We start from the raw sequence: 7,073 nt of genomic DNA, 5'->3' as shown, positions 1-7,073 counted from the left end.
TAACTCTTGCAGCTGCAGTGGGGAGTTTAAGAAGAACTGTTTGTGTAATTTAAGTGCTTGAAAACTACTAAGCGAGTTAATCGTCCTCTGTTGCCTTTACCTATAGGCTCCCCTTACCTTCATATGAACTTTTGCCTTTATCTATATATATTATCTTTAGCTATATATGAACTAATAAAAAACTTTGTGAACTTTATGTTTCTCTGTTTCAATTCATGTTAATCAGTTCAATAACAAAGTCTTGATGTGCAAAGACGCCCTCTTTTGCACCTCCATCCCCACATACAATTTGTCACTGGGTGTAGAAATATGATCTTTTTTTGCAAACCTATTTGTCCCTCTTGCTATCAATATGAAATTTTCACAATGTGCTTTATGTGCTCCCACACAGACTGTGTAACACTACTCCTATTTACAGTGGGTCATGAAAGGTAAGTCTATATGCATACACTGAAAAGAGGCTGCCTAACTGTCTATTGAATTAGACAAAATGTTCTGTGGTGACCACCACCCATAAATCAGTTCATGAGCATAATAATAGTAAGATTCAGGTTTGTGCTGCATTCAAAGTCATGCAAAAAGGTTGTTTTCTGTAGATTTCATTTTGCTTGCAGTATCAGCCCACTATTTTTGTTAATGTTATGGCATCATTAGAGTCCTGAGTGCTAAACATAATACCTGTGGGTTCTGCACAACAGTGGTACAAATGAACTCATGTGCTGACAACCTAAATATAGCTGAGATAAGATTTTTGACTGGTGGACCTTTAAAGAGCTCTGTGACTTGCTGCGACCGAGATAAGGCCTTTCCATGACATCAAGAGTAACACTGCGCCCCCAAACAACTCAACTAAATCTGGATCATTTGTTGCATCTGAAAATGCATTTGGAACTCTGCCGTCTCTTAAACATGAAGGCGGAAACATGAAACATAAATGTGACAAATGCATTGATTTAATTGTGTGCCCTTTTGCCTTTGTGGCTCTCTCTCTCACTGGAACAAACGCTACATCTTTGGCTGACCTGGCTTATGACCCAGTGACCGTCACATAGACCTGACTGTGTGAATGCATCTTAAGTAAGAACAGGTTTAGCGATCTCAAACCTGTCAGTCATTCTCTACACAGCCTTGGCATTAAGCAATGGAACGCATTGCAGTGCCAGATCTTATGTGGACCAGATGGACATAAGCTACTATTTGGTATCAAACAGCAACCACTCTCTGTGCATCTTCTTTATCAGAGCCACAGATATGAAGATAATTCATAGAATTCAGTCTAATCTAAATGAGGTATAACATGAGCGGTACCTCATTTAACCCATCATCTCATATAGGTGATAATCAGTCACAAACTACATTAAACCAACTTTAAAATGGTTTTCTTTATTTGTGATGATAATAATAATAATAATAATAATAATAAAACTTTATTTATAGAGCACTTATCAAAACAAAGTACAAAGTGCTTCACAACAAGAGAAATAAAATACCACAGTGAATGACAAAATATAAAAAAATAAAACACATAAAATACACAAAAGCAATAAAATAAACTGTAAAATAAACAACCAGCTCAGGTAAAATCAGGATATGCTTTCAGATAAAAATGTGTTTTGAGACGAGACTTAAACGAAGACACTGACTCAAAATGAGTGCCTTGGAAACTGATGTGTCTCTCAGCATCAGAGCTAAGAGTTTTAGATGTATTTAGAGATATTTGACCTAACTCTGTTCTATATTTTCCTGCTTCATATTTCAAAACTACACTGAAAATAAGTCTAAATAAGATAGAATAGGCCAAAAATGCAACCCTGCGAGCATTATCTTGAGGTGCGGAAGCACAAGTTACAGCTGAAAGGAGGACATGTTATAAACAATTGGGTTGTGTATGTCAGGTTTCTGTAACACAGCACTGAAGGAAATAGATACCATTTCAGACCACTGATTATTTTGATTTTATTTTGTTTGACTGGCTAGACCTGAATGTTAAAACCCCTCTCAATCACTTATTTTTCCTCTTTTCAGAGTTTATCTCCAGCTTATCTAATGAGATATTTACGGCGGCATTGGAAAAAACTCTGAGCAGCATCACTTACATGACATTGGACCGTAAAGATGCTCGGCATACTTTCCAGCGTATCTCTTGTTAATGTGACATGTGACTCCCTCCACCCCGATTTTAACAACATAGAACTTGATTCTGATTGCTGAGTATCAAATGTAATCCTGGTGTAATCCAGGCCATCAGTTGGTCAACAAACCAATACATTTTTTCCTATCACAGCTGTTTTGTATTTGTTGTGCTGTGTGACAGAGCAGCGGTGAATATGTTGCTTAAATTGTCAATCCCTCTAACAACATTAGAAGCTTAAGGCACTGTAACCCCTGAAACAGGAACTCACCGACACATCTGCTTAAATTACAGAAGATGACACTTTCTTCTTTATAAGTGCTATTTACTGTTTGTATGTAGACCCAAGGGTGCGATGACTTTACACTTTTCTTTGTCTCTCTTCACACTCTTCTGTCTCGCAGAACGTTTGTCCTTCACTGGAAGCTCTCTTCCATTAATTATTCAAAGAAAATTCCTATTGTGAACTTGTGTGTTTTCGGCTGTGCAGAAACATTAATGGAACATTTCCGAAAGTCAGGCTGCTGCCTTGGAGACCCAGTTTTACAAGCTTGTGGGAATTCAACATTCAGCTTTAGTGAATCCTATCTGCATATATATTTTATACTCAGGAAGTGTAAATAAATAAAGTTTTACCACTAGCGTTGGTTTGTATTCAGCCTGAAATTACAATAATTAGGCTGTCTAAGAGATACAAGTCTCTATTTAACACCTTAAGCCACCAACAGTAATGTAGTTATAACCTTGGTTGCCAGGTTGAGTGAGGATATTTTCCGGAGTGTTAGCATGGTCTTAATCAAGTGGCTTGCTCTGCCTTTCATGTTTGCTCTACTTTTTATGTGTGGCTGCATGTTTGCTTTGGCCCAGGGTGAGTGAATATGAAGTTGCAGTGCATGTGCAAACTAATTTTGCTGAGATAATTTGATTTTTTACTATGCAAGTTATGACTTCCTGTAACCTACCTTGGGTATTTGCATATTGGAATATATGAGATAAAGAGATACAGATGGAAACCGTGTCTGCCCCATAAACATATTCCATATACATATTACCCTATACTTCCATATTTTGAGATATGTGTGTAATTGCTCTGTTGCTGGCATATTACTCCCACAAAGAGAGAAAATAAATCCACATTGAGGTGCATTCAAACAACAATTTGGGAGGGGATTCTTTTTCTGAAGGGATCTTGTTTCTTTGAGTTTACACAGGAAATCTCTAGTCCAAACAAAGGCAGGAAAACAAACAAACAATTGACTGGGGCAGAGGCTGATGGCTGAAGGCAAAGGCGGGACGAGTCAACAGAGCAGCTGGACCTCTCGACCAGTAACCTGGCTGCTGTCCATACTCAAACACAGGTGACCAATTAGGGACCACTGGTCATCTCAGAGCCCCAAAAGGCCCAACTTTACTCAGTCTGTTGACCAGATTTGTTGTTGGACAGCTTGTCACAGATTGACAAATGGGAACACATTACTAAAACAAACAAGTTAATGCATGAGCTGAATATGCAGCGAGTCAGTCAGATCCTAATTGGTTTCCACTGTTTCTGTAGAAAAGTAATAGACTCCAGGATCTACATGAGCTGCTACAATAACAATAGAATATTGATATTCTGTTTGGCTTGTTGATCAACAACAACTAATATCAGACTATTATAATCGATATGCTACACTTTAGTCTTTGTAGTCTCTAATTGGCTCTTGCTCAACTTCTCCCAAAATAACTACAAACAGCCACTGAAACAAGAGAAGGCGTGTTTGCTGACTATGCTAACATGCTAATTATGGAATTGTTACAGAGTAGAAGTAGAAACCAACTCCTCATAGTAGTGTCATGATATTTGCTTGCCTCCATCCCTGTATCTCTATTGGGGTTAGCTAGTATTATCATTGTTTGTTAATGGTCTACAGGCAGGCAGGTAGGAGGGAGAACAAGGGAATCCTTTAACCATTTGGTAGATGCTTTAATTTTAAGCACATTTGCGTGGCACACATTCTCTGCAAATCCCTTACGCTAGAAATCTTTAGGAATTGTTGGGGAAAATAGCTAGCCTGGCCAATTAACAGTCCGGCACATAACCCTCCAGAAACCTGCAACTTACATTTTTACACAGTTTTTGTATGGATTAAAGAAATAAGATATAGAACATTAATTAGTGAGCTTTGAAGTGTTGGTAGTTGGATTTTGTTACCTTTATACAGAGCCGGGCTAGCTGTTTCCCCTTGCTTCCAGTCTTTATGCTAATCTAACCGTCTCCTGGCTCCAGTTTACCGTACAAACATGAGTGGAATCAATCTTCTCATCTAACTCTTGAAAAGAAAGTGAATAAGTGTCTTTCCTAAAATATCAAACTATTCCTTTCAGTTATGCTCAGTTACACAAGAACACACAACATTTTCGTTCACATTAGGTTGGAGAGGCTCCTTTCAGCAGTTATTCAAAATTAATGTCTTTTCCTGCAATTGTAACTTCCATCTGCAATCATACTTCTACTTTCCTCCCCAACAGTCATTTATGAAAGAGTTACATCCTTGAAAATTTTTCAAATGGAGGTTCCACTCTTTGATTTAGGTATAGCCCGAAAGAAATTTACCTATGCAATAATCGTGCTCCTTGAAGCATATTGTTTAACAGAGTAATATTTCCACTTTAAAATAAGGGTTGGTATGACCAAATTATGATGAATGAAAAAACTGTTTAAATTACATACTGAAAAAGTAGTTCTAGTACTGTTTTTGCAACAAAACTAGGCACCTTTACAGATGTTTACCTGTCATACAACCATCCATACTCTATTAAAGGCTGGGCAGAGGTGGTGCTTCTTCATCTGCATAACATGACTTTGATCTTTGGCCAATTTGTGGGGCTTTAAATTGGGTAATTTCAGCAGGGAATGTACACGTGCAGGTGGAAAGTCTGAGGGATTGCACTAGTTGACATACACAATGCTCTCCCAGTCAAAGGCACGCTGACTGAGGAAGTTTTGCAGGCCTCTTAGCTGGAAAACCAGGGAGGTGGGGGAAAGACAAACACTGAGAGGGTTCAACCGAGCCATGCCACCAAACAGATTTGAGTTCAAGGCATTATCTTCTCTCCTCTAACAGTTTGGTCTGCATCTTTGTTCGTGTGGGCGAGCTTCCCTGTTGAATTTTTCACGCCCCGTTAAATGTTATGCCTCAAACATAAATTGTCAGAGGATCAGACCCTGATGTTTGCTGGTTTCCGTTGCTTTTTTCCTGTCTTTGTGTCCTCCCTAAGCCTTTTATTCTTATCCCAGACATTGCAATGCTTCTGCTATTAATTCCCCAGCAGTGGATTGAATCTCCTTTAGGCATGCTGCATTCCCCAGGCCGGCTTTCTGTCGCCTGTGAGATAGCGCAGAGCACACAACCTGCACTACTATTAAGATTCCTTATGTTACCCAGATAAGGGACATAAGAGGAGCTCTGCTTTCCCTCTGCCTCTACTTTCTCTATAATGTCTTCCTTCCTCCTTCCTCTTTCCCCCTGTCTTCAATAAGGATTCCTGATGCTCCTGTATTTGCTCCATCTCTCTCCCTGTCTGAGTTTTCAGACCTTGTCCAATCAGAACTAGCACACTGGCTCTGGTGTTTGGTTTCTGTATCACTGTCGGTGGCTCTTTGACACTCAGCTTTTTTGGCACCCCAGACTGCAACCAGCACCTCCTGAGGGATCTCTCCCCCAGTAGTGATCCCCTTGTTAAAAAAACTTGGGAAGACTGACATAATACTCCAGGCAATGTTTCATGTATAGATATACCCACAGTGTGTGATTGCCTGATTGCAACTCTAGGGGAGAAACTCACACACCTTACACAAGCTTGAGAATTGCTGTGGTCGAGAGATGTCGCCTGGAAGCTATTTGTATAAATTCTTACCCTGCTGTATGAAATCCCTTTTCAGCATTATCCTGTCTTTACTTGGTAATGGGAACCATTTGCAAAGGGCTGACCCAGTGGATAGTGTCTGTTTCCGTCATAACAGGGGCTGCACATCTTCAACTGCAATCCTGTGCAGCTTTCAGCGGCACTAGGCTGTAATTTAATGTGTGCCTGTGGAATTCACCGCTGGGTCATATTGCTTCAGTAATATACCATCAACAGCTTTGTTCCGCCACAAAAAATACATTAACAAAATGAGGTCAGCCGCACTTCTGGGCGACACTTTAAGTATAACACATTACTTTTTACAGACTTGTTAGAGGCTGAAAAAGGCCAGATAACCAGATTTATGGCCCTGGTTCTAGTATCAGCACTAGCAGGCATAGGTTTCTGCATTTTACTTCAACTTGTGGCACCATGATTGTGGAATTTGCTCTGATGAAAGGTGTCTTTCCATGCAAAGCTTTTTCATGTTCTTTTAGATCAGTATCCTGAGGATCATCAACCTGGGGCTGCGCCAGTACAACTCTGTCTGCACCTCTGCACGACTGACAGCCTGATGGAGGAATGTTTTTTTGGGGGGTGGGGGTGGTCTTGGAAAGGTAGTCTGAATCTGCCCCATTCTCTAAATTCCTTGCTAGGTAACCTGCTTTGGAAGAGCATGTTTCAATTGGAGATGCTTGTTTGTCCAGCAGGAGTTTTTCTTCAACTCTGGAAAACTTGGGGCCCCTGCTCTGCACCCCTTTCCACAATCGCTTAAACTCGTTCTCCCTCCCTCCTTTCAACCCTCTGTCCTGTGGAAATGCGCTATTGACAGATCTTTATCAGCAGCCCCATCCCTGCTTGGGCTCGCCGTTTGCCTTTGTTTTATTTCATCGACCAAGCGCTGAGCCAGGATGAGGGATTTGTGTGCGCTACCCTCTGCAGCTCTGCAGTCCTAATGTGAAACTGGTGTATTTGTGGTCGTGACAATCCTTTTCCACTCTACAAATGTTGCTCTGGATGATAATAACATGGGTCCGTGCCTGGGGGACAACGC

The sequence above is a fragment of the Siniperca chuatsi genome, linkage group LG4 (assembly GCF_020085105.1).
Source record: "Siniperca chuatsi isolate FFG_IHB_CAS linkage group LG4, ASM2008510v1, whole genome shotgun sequence".
In the NCBI taxonomy this organism is placed as follows: Eukaryota; Metazoa; Chordata; class Actinopteri; order Centrarchiformes; family Sinipercidae; genus Siniperca; species Siniperca chuatsi.
Note: the sequence above shows the minus strand (reverse complement) of the source record.